Raw genomic sequence first — 18,897 nt, 5'->3', positions numbered from 1 at the left:
TTGTCATGTAAATTAACACATTTACAGGTTCCAGGAATTAGGATGTAGACGTCTTTGGGGGTTAGTATTTTGCCTACAACACCTATCAAATCATAAAATTTGGCTTACCCAGGAGAAAGCCATAATAAGATAGAAGGGTTACACACATTCAACTGGGAAAAAGGAAGGTCAAAAGGTAGAATTAAACTGCATTAGCAGTTGGTCACGAACAACTTGCCCTACACCACTGCTGCATTAAGGTTCTCCTTCAGCTTCTATGGATGGCTGCAAGAGGTATGCCTTTTGACCATTTGAACAACACTCTTTAGGATGTCCCTTACTTTTGAACTGCTTTTGGGAAATTCACTCATTTTTCTTTAGCTGGCATTTAAAAAATATTCTTTATATTTGAAGAGTATTTTCATTTTGTATATAACTCTAAGACTGACATTCATTTTCTTCTAACACTTTGAAGATATCATTCCATTGTGCTCTCTTTTAAATTCATTTGGGAAGTGAGCATTGATCTTACTGTTGCTTATTTGCAAGTAGGAGCTTTAGTGGATGGAGTAGTCTGCCTACTCTTAAGATGATTTCTTTGTCTTTGGTTTTCTACAGTTTGGCTATGTGGTGTTCTTGTGGGTTTATTTTTAATTATCTTGCTTGGGGTTCCTTGGATTTCTGGGTTGTTTTGGTTGATTTTGTTTGTTTGTTTGTTTTGTTTTGTTTTGTCTGTGTGTGTGTGTGTGTGTATTTGTATCTCTCTTATGTCTATGGGTTGGCATTTCCCATTAGTTTTAGTAAATAATCTTATCTATTTACCACAAAATAATGGTTTAAAACAATACAGATTTATTACCTTATAGTTATGGAGGTCAGAGTCTAAAATGGGCTAGCAGGATTATTTCCCTTCTGGGGAATCTGGGGAAGAATATGTTCATTGCCGTTTTCATTTTCAGAGGCTTCCCTATTTCCTTGGCTCATGGTCTTCTTCCATCTTCAAAGCCAGCAAATGAATCACTCTGACTTCTTTTACTATCATCATCTCTCTTCTCTACTTCTGCTTTTTATCACATCACTTTTGATACCTCAGACTCTCCTGCCTCCAATTGTGATTATACTAAAACCACCTGTGTAATCCAGAATAATCTCCCCATCTCAAGGTTCTTAATTTACTCACATCATCAAAATCTCTTTTACCATGTAACTAGAAAATATTCACAGGTTGTGGGGATTAGAATGTAAACATGTTTGAAGAAAAGGCATTATTCCGCTTACCACACACCATCTTCCCTTTCCATTCATTTTGAGGTTCAAATTTAAAATAATTTAGACCTTCTTGCTATATTCTCTCTTTACCCCTCTTCCTTTTTTTCTCCCCATTCCTCTTTTCTTTTATTCATCCTTTTGAATCTCTTTGCTTCAGTATGGGTAGTTAGGTCTGACATATCTTCCAATTCATTAATATCCTTTTCAGGTGTATCTAGGCTATTCTCTATTAAGTTCATTATGTTTTCAATTTTAATTATTGTAATGGCATTAGTTATGGCATATGTCATCAATTCTGGGAAATTTTTAGCCACAATATTTTCCAATATTTCCTCTGGCCATCAAAGTACTATTAAGCATAGATTGGAACTTTTTATTCTTTCACTCCTGTCTCTGTGCGTCTCTGGCATGTTTTAGATCTCTTGATCTCTTTGTGATGCATTCTGAGTAATTTCCTCAGATCAGTATTCCAGTTTACTACTTTTTATTTATTTTTTAAATATCTTTATTGGAGTATAATTGTTATAAAAGTTGTGTTAGTTTCTGCTGTACAACAAAGTGAATCACCTATATGTATACATATATCACCACATCACCTCCCTCTTAAGCCTCCTTCCCACCATCCCTATCCCACCCCTCTGTCATCACAAAGCATCGAGCTGATCTCCCTGTGTTATGCATCAGCTCCCCACGAGCCATCCATTTTATATTTGGTAGTGTATATATGTCAGTGCTACCCTCTCACCTTGTCACAGCTTCCCCTCCAGCCCTGTGTCCTCAAATCCATTCTCTACATCTGCATCTTTATTCCTGCCTTGCCACTAGGTTCATCAGTACCATTTTTTTACATTCTATATATATATATCCATTAGCATACGGTATTTGTTTTCCTCTTTCTGAACTTACTTCTCACTGTATGACAGACTCTAGGTCCATCCACCTCATTACAAATAGCTCAATTTTGTTCCTTTTTATGGCTGAGTAATATTCCATTGTATATATGTACCATATCTTCTTTATCCATCCATCTGTCAATGGACATTTAGGTTGTGTCCATGTCCTGGCTATTATAAATAGTGCTGCAATGAACATTGTGGTACATGTATGTTTTTGAATTATGGTCTTCTCAGGGTATATGCTCAGTAGTGGGATTACTGGCTCATATGGTATTTTGATTTTTAGTTTTTTAAGGAACCTCCATACTGTTCTCCATAGTGGATGTATCAACTTACATTCCCACAAACAGGACAGGAGGGTTCCCTTTCCTCCACACCCTCTCCAGCATTTATCATTTTTAGACTTTTTCATGATGGCCATTCTGACCGGTGTGATGTTATACCTCATTGCAGTTTTGATTTGCATTTATCTAATCATTAATGATGTTGAACATCTTTTCATGTGTTTGTTGGCAATCTTATGTCTTCCTTGGAGAAATGTCTATTTAGGTCTTCTTCCCATTTTAAGATTGGGTTGTTTGTTTTTTTTGATATTGAGTTACATGAGCTGCTTTTATATTTTGGAGATTAATCATTTGTCAGTTGCTTTGTTTGCAAATATTTCTCCCATTCTGAAGGTTGTATTTTTGTCTTGATTATGGTTCCCTTTGCTGTTCAAAAGATTTTAAGTTTCATTAGGTCCCATTTGTTTATTTTTGATTTTATTTCCATTACTCTAGGAGGTGGGTCAAAAAAGATCTTGCTGTGATTTATGTCAAAGTGTGTTCTGCCTATGTTTTCCTCTAAGAGTCTTATAGGGTCAGGCCTTACATTTAGGTCTTTAATCCATTTTGAGTTTATTTTTGTGTATGGTGTTAGGAAGTGTTTTAATTTCATTCTTTTACATGTAGCTCTCCAGTTTGCCCAGCATGTGCATTGGTTGATCTCTGGGCTTTCTATCCTGTTCTATTGATCTATATTTCTGATTCTGTACCATTACCATACTGTCTTGAATACGGTAGCTTTGTTTTATACTCTGAAGTCAGGGAGCCTGATTCCTCCAGCTCAGTTTTTCTTTCTCATGATTGCTTTGGCTATTTGGGGTATTTTGTGTTTCCACACAAATTTTAACTTTTTTATTCTAGTGCTGGTAAATTTCTCTTGGTAATTTGATAGGGATTGCAATGAATCTGTATATTGCTTTGGGTAGTGTAGTCATTTCCACAATGTTAATTCTTCTAATCCAAGAACATGGTATGTCTCTCCATCTGTTTGTATCGTCTTTGATTTCTTGCATCAGTGTCTTATAGTTTTCTGTATACAGGGCTTTTGCTCCCTTAGGTAGGTTTATTCCTAGGTACTTTTTTCTTTTTGTTTCAATGGTAAATGGGAGTGTTTCCTTAATTTCTCTTTCTGATTTTCATTGTTAGTGTATAGGAATGGAAGAGATTTCTGTGTGTAAATTTTATATCCTGCTACTTTACCAAATTCACTGATGAGCTCTAGTAGTTTTCTGGTGGCATCTTTAGGATTTTCAATGTATAGTATCATGTCATCTACAAACAGTGACAGTTTTATTCTTCTTTTCCAATTTGGATTACTTTTATTTCTTTTTCTTCTCTGATTGTCATGGCTAAAACCTCCAAATCTATGTTGAATAATAGTGGTGAGAGTGGGCACTCTTGGCTTTTTCCTGATCTTAGAGGAAATGTTTTCATTTTTTTCACCTCTGAGAATGATGTTGACTGTGGGTTTGCCATATATGGCCTTTATTATGATGATGTAGTTTCCATCTATGCCTACTTTCTGAGGAGTTTTTATCACAAATGGGGGCTGAATTTTATCAAAATATTTTTCTTCGTCTATTTAGATTATCATATGCTTTTTATCCTTCAGTCTGTTAATATGGTTCATCCCATTGATTAATTTGCTTATATTGAAGAATCCTGACATTCCTGGGAAAAACCCCATTTGATCATGCTGTATGATCTCTTTATTGTGATGTTGGATTCTGTTTGCTCGTATTTTATTGAGGATTTCTGCATTTATATTCATCAGTGATATTGGCCTGTAGTTTTCTTTCTTTGTGACATCATTGTCTGGTTTTGTTATCAGGGTGATGGTGTCCTCATAGAATTATTTTGAGAGTGTCCCTCTGCTATATTTTGGAAGAGTTTGAGAAGGATAGGTGTTAGCTCTTCTCTGAATGTTTGATAGATTTCACCTGTGAAGTCATTTGGCCCTGAAATTTTGTGTGTTGGAAGATTTTTAATCACAGTTTCATTTTCAGTGCTTGTGACTGGTCTGTTCATGTTTTCTATTTCTCCTGGTTCAGTCTTGGAAGGTTGTGCTTTTCAAAGAATTTGTCCATTTCTCCCGGGGTGTCCATTTTATTGGCATATATTTGCTTATAGTAGTCTCTCATGATCCTTTGTATTTCTGCAGTGTCAGTTGTTACTTCTACTTTTTCATTTCTAATTCTGTTGAGTTTTCTCCCCCCTTTTTTTTTTTTTGATGAGTCTGGCTAATGGTTTATCAATGTTGTTTATCTTCTCAAAGAACCAGCTTTTAGTTTTATTAATCTTTGCTATTGTTTCCTTCATTTCTTTTTCATTTATTTCTGATCTTATCTTTATGATTTATTTCCTCTGCCAACTTTGGGATTTTTTACTCTTCTTTCTTTAATTGCTTTAGATGTATGTTAGATTGCTTATCTGACAGTCTTCTTGTTTCTTGAGGTAGGATTGTATTACTATAGACTTCAGTCTTAGAACTGCTTTTGCTGCATCCCATAGGTTTTAGGCCATTGTGATTTCACTGTCATTTGTTTCTAGGTATTCTTTGATATCCTCTTTGATTTCTTCAGTGATCTCTTGGTAATTTACTAGCATATTGTTTAGCCTCCATGTGTTTGCAATTTTTACAGGTTGTTTTTCCTCAAATTGATATCTGGTCTCATAGCATTGTGGTCAGAAAAGATACTTGATACAATTTCAGTTTTCTTAAATTTACCAAGGCTTCATTTGTGACTGAATATGTGATCTATCCTGGAGATTGCTCTCTGTACAATTGAGAAGAAAATATATCTGTTGTTTTTGGATGGAATGTCTTATAAATATCAGTTAAGTTCATCTGTTCTATTGTGTCATTTCAAGGTTGTGTTTCCTTATTTATTTTCTGTTTGGATGGTGTAAGTGGGGTGTTAAAGTCCCCTACTATTATTTTGTTACTCTCAATTTCCCCTTTTATGGCTGTTAGCATTTGCCTTATGTATTGAGGTGCTCCTATTTTGGGTGCATAGATATTTACAATTTGTTATACCTTCTTCTTCAATTGATCCCTTCATTATTATATAGTGCCCTTCCTTGTCTCTTTTAATAGTCCTTATTTTAAAGCCTATTTTGTCTGATATGAGTATTGCTACTCCAGCTTTCTTTTTTTTTTCAATTGCATGGAAAATCACTTTCTATCCCCTCAACTTCAGTCTGTACATGTCCCTTGGTCTGAAGTGGGTCCCTTGTTGATAGAATATATACAGGTCTTGTTTTTGTATCCATTCAACTAGTCTGCATCTTTTGGCTGGAGCATTTAATCCTTTTACATTTAAGGTAGTTATTGATAAGTATGTTCCTATTACCATTTTCTTAGTTGTTTTGTGTTTGTTATTGTAGGTCTTTTCCTTCTCTTGTGTTTCATGCCTAGAGAAGTTCCTTTAGCATGTGTTGTAAAGCTGGTTTGGTGGTGATGAATTCTCTTAACTTGTCTGTAAAGCTTTTGATATCCTTGTCGAATCTGAATGAGATCCTTGCTGGGTAGAGTAATCTGGGTTGTACTTTTTTCCCTTTCATCATTTTAAATATATCTTACCACTCCCTTCTGGCTTTCAGAATTTCTGCTGAAAGATCAATTGTTAACCTATGGGAATTCCCTTGTATGTTATTTGTTGCTTCTCCCTTGCTGCTTTTAATACATTTTATTTGTGTTTATTTTTTGTTAGTTTGATTAATATGTGGCACGGCAAGTTTCTCCTTGAGTGTTTCCTGTATTGGACTCTCTGTGCTTCCTGGACTTGAATGACTGTTTCCTTTCCCGTATTGGGGAAATTTTCGACAATAATGTCTTCAAATATTTTCTCAGACCCTACCTTTTTTCTTCCTCATATGGGACGCCTATAATTCAAATTTTGTGGGCTTAATATTGTCCCAGATGTTTCTGAGACTGTCTGTCTTCCTTTCTTTTCATTCTTTTCTCTTTATTCTGCTCTGTAATAGTTATTTCCACCATTCTATCTTCCAGTTCACTTCTCCATTCTTCTTTCTCAGTTATTCTGCTCTTGATTCCTTCTACAGTATTTTTAATTTCAGTTACTGTGTTATTCATTACTGTTTATTTGCTCTTTAGTTCTTCTAGGTCCTCGTTAAAAGTTTCTTGTATTTTCTCTATTCTATTTCTGAGATTTTTGGATCATCTTTACTATCATTACTCTGAATTCTTTTTCACGTAATTTGCCTATTTCTTCTTCATTTAGTTGGTCTTGTGGGTTTTTATTTTGTTCCTTTGCCTGTAAGGTATTTCTCTGTCTTCTCATGTTGTCTAATTTATAGTATTTGAGTTGTCCCTTCCCTAGGCTGTAGAGTCGAGTTTATTGCCTCTATTCTCTGCCCCTGGTGGTGGGGTTGGTCCAGTGTCTTGCATAGGCTAGGCTTCCTGATGGGAGGGACTGGTGCCTGTGTTCTGGTGGGTTTCGCTGAGTGTTTTCATTTTGATGAGCAGAGCCTGTCACGTGGTGTGTTTTGGGTTGTCTGTGAACTTATGAAGACTTTAGGTAGTCTGCATGCTGATGGGTGGGTTTGTGTTCCTGTCTTGTTTTTTGTTTGGTTGAGGCATCCAGTGCTAGGAGCTGCAGGAAGTTGTCTGGAACTGCGTCTTGGATTCAGATAGAAGCTTATTGACCATTAATCTTCCCTGGTTCCAGGAATTCTCTAGTTGTTCAGCCTCCTGGACTCAGTGTTCCCACTCCAGAGCCTCAGGCCCGACTTCTGGTCGAGGAACCAACAGCCCACAAGTTGATCGTTCCAACAATAAAGGAAATAAAAAAAAAAGACTACCAAAATTCCAGACAAATGGTAAAAAGTAAAATCAAACAAACAAAAACAATGAGACACTCACACACACAAAGGCAGCCAAAAGAGAACCAAATAAAACAAAAAGCAAGAGAACAACCAAACATACAAAAGAACCCAAGAACGAAATTAAACAATGAGAAGAAAACTAACAAAAACACAAAAGCATAAACTGAGCCAAAGCACACTGCCAACTGAAGAATGAAGCAAAGAAACAAAACAAACCAGTAAAAAATGATTAAAAAAAGAAAAAGAAGATGAGAAAGGGGAAAGAAGAGAGAATAACAGAAGAGCAACATAGAAATTCAAATATAAAAAATAAAAAGAAAGAAAGAAAAAAGAAAAAAGTCAAGCAAAACCCCAGAGAAATGGTAAATATAAAATCAAACAAACAGACAGAAACAAGGAAACACACACACACAAAAGAAACAAAAACAGAAGCAAATAAATCAAAAAGTCAAATGACAACCTGACAAACAAAAGAACACAGGAACAAAATCAAACAATTAAATAGAAAGCTGCCAAAAACCCAAAACACAAGCAGAAAACCAAAGAAGAAGGTCAACTGAAGAATGAAGCAAAAGAACAATACAAAGTGACAAAAATGATTTAAAAAAGAAAAAAGAAATGGGAAAAGAAGACAGAACAACAGGAGAGCAATGTAGAAACAGAAATGTTATAAAAATATAAAATAGAAAATATATTAAAGAAAAAAAAAGACAAACAAAACCCCAGATAAATGGTAAAAAGAGAATCAAACAAAGGAAAATATAAAGAAGGAAACACACACACACTGAAAAGAAACAAAAACAGAGCCAAGTAAAACAAAAAGCAAGAGAACAACCAGACAATTAGAAGAACTCAAAAACGAAATCAAGATTAAAAGTAACAAAAACAGGGTTTCCCTGGTGGTGCAGTGGTTCAGAGTCCGCCTGCCGATGTAGGGGACGTGGGTTCATGCCCCGGTCTGGGAAGATCCCACATGCCGCGGAGCAGGTTGGCCCATGAGCCACGGCCGCTGAGCCTGCACGTCCAGAGCCTGTGCTCCACTGTGGGAGAGGCCACAATGGTGAGAGGCCCGTGTACCACAAAAAAAAAAAAAAAAAGTAACAAAAACACATAACCTAAAAACAAAGCTAAAGTAGTGTGCCCACTGAAGAATAAAGCAAGGAAAGAGAACAAACTGATAAAAAATATTTTAAAAATATAAAAATAAAATAAAAATGGAAAAAACCACAGGAAAACAGAAAAGTAAATTAGAAATGGAAATATAAAAAAAGGAAAGAAAAATATATTAAAGTAAAATAAGAAGAAATAAATAAGTGAAAGGAACACAGAAAAACAGATAAGCAAAGTAAAAATAGAAATGCATAAAAAAAGATAAAAATATGTTATAAAACACGGAGATCCCTAAAGGCTAAAAAAAAAAAAAAAAAGCAACAACAAACAAAGAAAAAGAAAGCAAAAAAAATCTAGAACCAACAACTGAATGAATGAAAATATAATAAAATTAATAGTAATAATTATGTTTTCCTGGGGTCTCAGCTGTAAGTGTCCTTGCACACCCTGCGATACACAGCCTGCCTCTGCCTCTCCAAGAAGCTCTCCTCTTCTTCTCAGCTGGTCTCTGGACCTGCTGTGGGTCATTTGGGTACGATTCTTACTCTGATCTGGCTCAATTCCTGTGTGCACTTGCCCCCAAGTTCCACAGCTGCCAGAGCTAGACCATTTTCATTTGGGGGAACACTCATTGTCTACTCAGATATTCCATAGACCCAGGGTCTATGTTGCTGATCATGGGGATTTAATCTGCAGCTTGTACAGCTGATGTAAAGATTTTTGATCTTCTTCCTTAGTTGCTCTGTTGCTGGTTTTCAGCTTTGGTTTTATTCCCACCTCTGTGTGTGGTCCACCCACAGGAGTCTGGTCCTGAGGCTGCCTTTGAGCTCTTGGGTCTGCCCCAGTGAGGATAGGGTGCAGAGGCGTTATGACTGCTTGGATTTCAGGAGCCCCAGTGGTGCCAATGCACAGGGAAGCTGGCCTCCACAGGCACAAGAAATATGGCTCTAATGGGGGCCTTTTCCATTGCCCCACATAAGGCATGTGAGGGCCAGCCCTGAGAGGGCTTTTTTAAGTTTATTTCCCTGCAGCCAGCACATGAGGTCCAGCTTTGAGGGGGCTTTTTTTATTGTTCAGCAGCTGGTGCACAAGAGCCAGCCCTGAGTGGGCTTCTTTTATTGTCATTTGCAGGCACCTATGTGTGGGGACAGGGAGGTTACAATAGTGGCTCCTCCCCATGCGTGTGACTCAGCAGTGTGCCCTGCTTCCATGGTAGTCCGGTCTTCCTCCACAGGCACTCCCTGCTGCGGATTTCCTCCCTTCTGTCCCCTCAGTTCATTTCCCCACAGTCAACAGCAGTTCTCACTCTCGGTCTGTTCTCCAATCCCCACGCACCAGCTCCCGGCCCCCTTGCACACCTGTGACCACATGCCCCAGTCTGGGACCCGTAGGGCCATGGTACAGACCATCTGTGTATTTTTCACTCTGTCCTGTATGTCACAGAACGGCTGCTTCACCCTCTTCCAACAGCCTCAAACACTTCCCTTTTGTACCAATAGATTTCCCCATCAGAGAGGGGGTTTCCCGTTCATAGAGGGGTTACCCTGAATTTGAGAATCTCTCCTCTGCTTCAGCTCCCCTGCCCCAGTGTGCAGGTCCCACTTCCTCTCCTCCTCCTTCTCCCTTCTTTTATTCTGTCCTACCCAGTTATGCAGAGATCTTTATAGTACTTTCTGGGGTCCAAGTTCTTTTGCTAATTTTCAGCCGGTGTTCTGTGAGAATTGTTGCATCTCTAGATGTATTCCTGATGCATCTGTAGAGAGAGATGAACTCCACGTCCACCTACACCTCCTCTATTTTCCCTGTAGACTCCAGTTTACTACTTTGTAATTCACTGTTACATAATGTGTTATTTACCCCACCCATAGAATTCTGGCTTTGAGCCATTTTATTTTTTATTTCAAGAATTACATTCCTGAAAATCATTTTAAAAATCATTTGAATCTTATCAATTTGAAGATGATTTATTCTAGATTATTTTGTCTTTGATTATTTTAAACATCTATTCTTTAATACCAGTTCAAAATGATATAAAGTTGTTACATCAGCTGATTTTCAAAATATGTTAGTTCTTCATTTTTGGTGTAAATTTACACACTCTTCATGGATACTTGATTTGCAGGAATTCTATTCTGACCACTTGAGGGAGTTTTTGTTTGCTTCTGATAAGCACTTCAATTTATCACCAACCTTGACTTGCTAAGCTAGGATCAACCTGGTATTATCAGCTTAGAGATTCCTAGACCATGTTGGATTTAAATTTTGAAACATAACCAATGCAACGTTGTGCCTATATATAAAATGTTTCAGTTGTATTTTATTTTAGTATCTATTTTAGATTCCACATATAAGATATATCATATGATATTTGTCTTCCTCTGTCTGACTTATCTCGTTTTGTATGATAACAAATGAACTTATTTACAAAACAGAAACAGACTCACAGACATAGAAAACAAACTTATGGTTACCAAAGGGTGGGGAGAGGGATAAATTAGGAGTCTGAGATTAACAGGTACAAATTACTATATATAAAATAGATAAATAACAAGATGCTACTATATAGCATGGAGATCTATACTCACTATCTAGTAATAGACTATAATGAAAAATGATGTTATATATGTATATATTACTGAATCACTTTGCTATACACCAGAAACTATCACACCATTGTAAATCAACTATATCTCAGTAAAAAAATAAATTTTAAAAATTAAATAAAAGAATTCTTCAAAAACTTATTTATTTTTTCCTGGGGAGAGGTTCTGGCTCAAGGTGGCAATGAAGGAAAATCCCAAACATACCTCCTACCATGGACACACTGAGTCTACAGCTACATATGGAACAATTTCCTCTCAAAAAATCTTTAATGCTAGGCAGAGTGGAGACTACACATCTGGCAAATGAGAAGAAAACCATATTGAAGTTGGTAGGAGATGCTGGGATATAATCTTGTCATAAACCCCATCCTTAGCATGGTGACCCACAAAGTGGGAGAAAACTCAAAACCTGGAGCTTCTCCCTGAGGAGCAAAGGATTTGAATCCCACATCAGGCACCTCAGCTTTTAAGACCTGCACCTGAGAGATGAGCCCCCAAAATATCTAACTTTGAAAACCAATGAGGTTTACATCCTGAGACCCATAAGAGTTCAGAGATCTGAGAAAGGACTCTTAAAAGACTTTCACTGTCAGACTTACCCATCTCAGAGGCAGCCAATCTCATGCAGACTTAAAATGAAGGAAGCTCACCTGCTTATATTAAATTATCAGCCTGAATGTCGGCCATCTAATTTAACACCACATCTAGGAGCCTGCTGGAACAGTCTCTAAGTTTAGAGACTGGTAAGGTCATGTTTACACTCTCCCTTTGCTGTATTTCAAAGCACCATTATCTCCCAGAAGCTTTTACACATGTCTAGTGCCCTAGTTTTTGTGGCTGCTGTGCTGGGCAAGTTTACTTACTGCTTGGCTTTGAAGGCCATGAGAGCTTATGTTTCTGGTCCCTTGGGACTGTAATCCCTGTCTGGTGCCCCATTTTTTTGTGGCTGCTGCCAGGGGATCCTCTATATCACTTGTCTCTGGTGTCTAGTGTGGTTTATACTTGTGGGTCGCACAGTATTGCTATCAGTGGAGAAATAATTCTTAAATAGCTACCACCCTCAGGGTACAACAAGACACAACAGACCCAGGAGCTCTGTCTCTCTGTGAAGGAGACCTGCTAGTTAATCATCAATTTCAGGGGAGAATTTTATTACAATCATAACGGAAGCCAAGATAAGCAAGTTTCTATGTGTTGGTGAAGAGCTTTCAGTGAACTGTTTTACTGTGGGTAGAGCCTTTATAGGATTGGGGTTTAAAAAGGGGACACAGATCTACCACTATCATACTCCAGCCCAAGATCTGATATCCTCTCCTTAAAAGGACATTAAAAACAGAAACATCTACTTACTGAGAGAGCAAACCTCCCGTTTGCTGAGGCGTCAGACTAAATAATACGGGCTCTAGCTTACATTTTTTTCATTTTGACCCTTGTTTTCTTGCAAGTTTCTACTCACTGTCCTAAATATCATTCTAACATTACTTCCTCTTTGCCTTCTGGAACCTGGAATATTTCTTCTATTATTTTGTAGTGTTTTATTTAATATATTTTACCCTTTGGTTTGTATTGTTTCTAGAATTTCTATGTTTCAGAAGTGGAGAGAGAATTCTCCCAGTTTAGTCTAATATATTTTGTATTCATACATTGATTAAGTTTCTTAAAGAAAACAGGAAAAAGGGAATAAATATTGATATTTATTTTTCATTTGGTACTAGAGAAAATAAACCTAATTTAAGTTGATTTTTATTTATGTCTAACAGCAATAATTGTATTACAGATATCTACATCATGGAAGTAGAAGGAAAAATTTCTGTTAAAGACTAAGGAAGTGGCAAAAAGGGATCATCAAGGGAAAAAATTTCTTGTCAATAACAATATAATTAGAGATATTGATAAGGGCAGTTTTGGTCATAATACTTACATGTATGAAATACTTTACATAGTTAAGGTATAAAAATATTATTCTTAAATATATCATAATAATACAGGTATTTTAAATTTAATTTAAAAGTGTAGTTTTAAATACACTTTTATTTAAGATTTATTTTATTGAGATATAATTGACATATAACACTATAAGTTTAAGATGTACAATGTGTTGATTTAATGCATTTATATATTGCAATATGATTACTATCACAGCAGTAGCAAACACATCTATCATGTGACATAATTAACATTTAATTTTGTGGTGGGAACAATTAAAATTTTGTCTCTTAGCAATTTTGAAGTGTATAATGCAAATTTATAAGTTTATATTGTTGTCTATATTCATGATGCTCTGCACTGGATCTCCAGGATTTATGAATCTACTTTTTGCAAGTTTGTATCATTAAACAAATTCTTCTCACCCCAACCCTTGGTAACAATCATTGTACTCTCTGTTTTTATGGGTGAGGCTTTTAAAATTCCATATATAAGTGATATCACACAATATTTGTCTCTTTCTGATTTATCTCATTTAGTATAATGTCTTCCATCCATGTTGTCACAAAGGGCAGGATTTCCTTTTTTCTCATAGCTGAACATTATTGCATTAGGAAAAACTACATGCCAGAAAAGTTTCTAAATACCAGAGAGTAAAACAAAAGATTGGCATCTAGTTGGTGAATTTGAATATTAGAGACTATGAAGCAGTGCCCTAGAACTTTAGTGAAAATAAATACATTTTGAACCTGAGGCTCTACACCTCAAAATTAATAAAGATATTCAAAGAAAACTATAAAATAATCTCCTGCAGACGTAAGAGTGATACCTATCCATCTGTAGTAGTTAGGAAACAACCTGTATGAATGCAGAAGAGACAGCTCAGTAACACTGGAAGCTGCTGATATTCTGCGATCCTAGAAAAATTATAGGAGTCATCTATGTGTCAGAATACAGTGTATTAAGGGCTCTAGTTTGGCAATTGCTTTATGAATTTTCTTTGTGAGGTATCTCATCTAGGTAAATATTAAATTTAAATAAAATATTGCTGAATTCTATATATGGGTCTCAGCAAATGTTGCCTCAAAATTCTATTTGGATACCTTAGTAAATTTCCAGTTAATTTTATAATTTTAATGTTTTTCATAACAAGAAAAAAATCTACTCCTGTATATGTAACTCCACTGTACAGAGAAAAACCTTAATTTCATTAACTGTTTAATTAACTGATTAATTTCATTACATAAGATGTCAGAAATAATATTAAATACATTTCCATGGTAACACAGGTCAAAGACTGTTCCATGTATTCTGTTGCAATACATTTGAGGATTTAAAAACATTGATTGCTTTAATGTGGTTTACATCTTCTGAAACATTTGCTTTCCTATAGAAAGACTCTGGTACCTTTGTAAACATTTTTAAAACTTGACAGCCTGCCATATAAAAGCCATATAAATGTCAAGCAAAAATGATTCTTTTCATTACGATCAATTCCATGGCTTCTGGCATCTGGACAACAGGTAATACTCAATCCATTAGAAGAATATCAAATAATTCAGTTGTATTTGTATTTATAATTATTAGAACTAAAGGATTTAGCTTTCCAGTATAGCCATCTGATAGCAAAATCAGAGCTGCTGCTTTTAGTTATATATATATATATATATATATATATATATATATATGTGTGTGTGTGTGTGTGTGTGTGTATGTGTGTGTGTGTGTGTGTACAATTATCTTCTCTGACTAGCTCAGGGATCTCCCACAAGCCATTTTTGTACTGCAGCATGTGTCACAAATGGCAAGAATGTCTAGAGATGATGGCACATCGATTTATCTTTTGATGCTAACTATCTTGGGGACTTTTGCACAAGAGACTTATTGCTTGACAGAACTTAAATTATCAACAATTTAAAACATGTTTACGAATGCATGTAATCATAGGAGCTATGCTTTAGATACCAAATTCTTCTGTAAGCCAGTGATCTTTATTATAGGTTTGCAGGACATTACTAAGTGCACTGATAATTATACATCTGGGATGTCTTAATAGCTACTCTTGGCAATCTCCTTTTCCACTATGGTAATTACTGGGGAACTGTAAATGAAATATATCACCGCTTTATTAAGCCAATTTAATGATTTTTATTTCATCTACTAAACTCTAAAAAAAGTGTTATTATGTTTTTTGAAATTGTGTAAGAAATTTTTCATTAAAAATATTTGAAATGTATTGTTTCCTGATTTTAAGTAGTACCTTTTTTGTACACACGAAATAGCTCATTTTGTTTTAAATGTAGATTAAATTAGCATTTAATTATATGTTCTTTGTCCTTAAATATCTGTTTTTTTGTTTGTTTGTTTGATTGTTTGTTTGTTTTTTCAGTATGCGGGCCTTTCACTGTTGTGGCCTCTCCCGTCACGGAGCACAGGCTCCGGACATGCAGACCCAGTGACCATGGCCCACAGGCCCAGCCGCTCCGCGGCATGTGGGATCCTCCCAGACCGGGGCACGAATCCGTGTCCCCTGCATCGGCAGGCGGACTCTCAACCACTGCGCCCCCAGGGAAGTCCTCCTTAACTATCTTAATTAACACATTAAGTGCCCTTTTGAAAATTATTCATTTTTTTAAATCTAGGCACACATCTCTCTCATTTTTATTCACTCCTTTTTTTCTTTTTCTTTTTCTTTTTTTTTTTTATGGTACGCGGGCCTCTCACTGTTGTGGCCTCTCCCGTTGCGGAGCACAGGCTCCGGATGCGCAGGCTCAGTGGCCATGGTTCATGGGCCCAGCTGCTCCGCGGCATGTGGGATCTTCCCAGACCGGGGCATGAACCCGTGTCCCCTGCATTGGCAGACGGACTCTCAACCACTGCGCCACCAGGGAAGCCCTTATTCACTCCTTATAATTTCAGATAGAACATTTAATTTCATATATTATTCAGGGTCAGAATTTCTCCTTGGACTAAGTGAGACAAATTATCATGATACAAAGCCATGGAGAGAAACTGAGGAAGGTATCAAAGAATTTGATTATGATTACACTTATGATTTTTCATTATCTTTTTGATTATGCTATCTGTTAAACATTAGAGCAATTTATTAATTTATCCACTCTCTCTTCTCTTTGTTATCCTTTCCCAGCCAGCCACAGACAGATGCCCATACATACATAAATATTATCCTCCCCGGCTACAGTTCAAGAGTCAAACAAGTCATCAGTCTTCTCTGACTGAGCAAAATTAATGTCTAGCCTAGCCACAGGTTGACATGCTACTTGCCTTCTTGTATACTGCCTCCTAAAGTTGTTTTCAGCTCCGCACATAATAGTTTCCAACCTTTGAATGTGCTCCTAGTAAAGAGCAGATAGATTATCCAAATAATTTAAACTTTTGGATATATGACATTAAGATATAAAAGTTTTAATTTCTTGATTACTTGCAATTACTGGCCGAACATTAATCTAATACCTCATTTATCCTCATAACACACTTAAAAGGTATATATTATTATTTTCCCAAATTTGTAAGTGAGGGAGCTTTGGCTGCATAATTTTCTCAATGATACACAATCATTAAATTGAAGTACCAGTACCTCAAACAATGACCAGGCCCCAGAGCAGTAGTATTTAATCATTATATTATACTATATTGCCTCTTTTGAGACTCTGTTTACCAATAAAGAAGATGAATAAATTTAAGTTTTAGTTCTTTCAGTGTTGCATATTTCATAATAATTTATTTGAAATTTCTAGATTTCACTGCTCTTCTTTTCCTCACATCATTCTATGAAATACTGCTTATTAGGGAACAAAATTGTCTTCCTGTCAGTATAATTTTGTGATGATATTTAACATAGTGGTGGTGTTTTCAAAGATAATCACAACTATACAGTGAAACAGAATTATGCATCACAGACCAAGCTGGCACTCAAACATCAAAGAAATATGATTTTTTTCCTACACAGGATAGTAGTTGAGTTCAATATTGTTTAAAAATCTATACATGATGCTTGCCTTATTAAATATTTCTAACTATGTATTTAAATTCAGAAAGTATCTAACTTTCATAGCATCCAAGAATATTGTTTTATGATCTAATATATATGTGGCTTAAATGTTTTAAATTTTATTTACAGATGTAAATTTTTATAGATTTAATCATGGCAAAACCTCAGCACAGCATTTTTGAGTCTCTCGAGATGTGAAGGCATTAACATTTAATGTCTTAATAACTAATTTCACCTGTATAGGAAGTTCAAATTATATTAAGGAAAAGGATAAAGCCTATTAAAGTGAAATGGCTTACGGAAGCCATATTAATGGAAATCTAAAACTTTAATGATGGACTGTATTTTGATTACTAAACTTTACTAATGTGGCAAACTGAAAGAATTCTATTACTCTTCAAGTTCTAAAAAGCACCACACATGCATTATTGAACTTTGATTCAAAATTTGTCAGGCGTGGTTACAGCAAGTTCAAAATTTTATTTGGAAATACAAAACAACTTAATAAAATATAAGTATTATTTACAGAGGACTAAGATCTTATATTAAGATATTTTAAATCCCTGGAAATGGAGCCTGCACTATGTAAAGCTTTACAAATTACAAATTGGGGAAGAGAAAACCTATTAGAATCACTTTTACTTTACAAAGAGTTGACTAGGGCAGATTTTTTTTTTTCTTATGGATAATAAAGATGTAAAACATTCTACATTTACTTTCATAATGAGCTATTTAATAGAACACAAACAAGATCTTTTTTTTTTGTTTTTGTTCTCTGAAGTAAGTATTTTTTAATGACTAAATGTTTGCTAGCTAGCAGTTTATATAGCCCTGCACCCTTCAAGGTTAATAGGGTACTAAGATGATTCATCTTTAAAAAAATAATAATTGAATACTACCTTTATGGATCATTTAATTTAGGAAAAGGCAGGAAAATAATATAATGCCTCACTATGTAACCAGAAAATTATCACATTGTTCCTAATATTACTTGATTATAAAGAGACAGATATACTACTTAAAGTTTACCTGATACAAATGTGAGTTGGTGATTTAATAAACTAAGTACATTCAAAAATTTTAATTGAAAACTTTTTCTTTTACTTCTGAATTTTCAAAACATGGTATTCATATCTGATAAATAAATACTTAGTTTAAGAATATACTTTAGCAGTAATTAACTGCAAAACATAAATGTATTTTTGAGTGCAAGGACAAAACATACATTAATTAAAACATCCATTTGGGATAGTGTATTGGTGCTTTGTTTAAAATGTCCTGTGGATAGTAAAACCAATAAATCAAATCAAATAATGTTTAATTTCAATGAAGCAAAATAATTAACTTCCTATTGGTCATGTTAAATTAAATTTAAAAAGCCACATTTTGTATAATAGACTCTTTAAAACCAATAAAATATTTTAGCTTATGTAACTTTCAATTAAAAAAGAAAAAAATTAACAAACCTATTCTGAATGTCTTGTTCTTCTTTGCAATTACATTTACATGTAGCCCATCTTTTAAAAGCACTTTCATAATTATTTTATTTTCATCATTGTGAAGCAGATAGAACTTTATAGTTTTAAAAGCAGTTTCACATAGGTTATCTCACTTGATCGTTATGTGAATCCTTGTTAGGTTGTTGGAGATGATTCTATTATCCCTAATTTACAGATAAAGAAACAGGCTAGGTGAGGTTGAGTTGCATAAGGTCACAGGCTCAGCTTTTCGGACTCTGTCACTAACTTACTTTGTGACCTTGGAAAAAGTCTCTATGTCTCTGTTTCCTCATCTGTAAAATGAGGTTTTAACTAAGATGATTCCTATGATTCCATGGCTCCCATGACTCCATGATTCTTTGACTCCACATTCAGGCTTCTTTCTGCTATGACTTATATTTTGCAATTGAAATTTTTATAAGATAATTGTAG

The sequence above is a fragment of the Hyperoodon ampullatus genome, assembly GCF_949752795.1.
Source record: "Hyperoodon ampullatus genome assembly, chromosome: X".
Classification (NCBI taxonomy): Eukaryota; Metazoa; Chordata; class Mammalia; order Artiodactyla; family Ziphiidae; genus Hyperoodon; species Hyperoodon ampullatus.
This window is presented reverse-complemented; position numbering follows the sequence as displayed.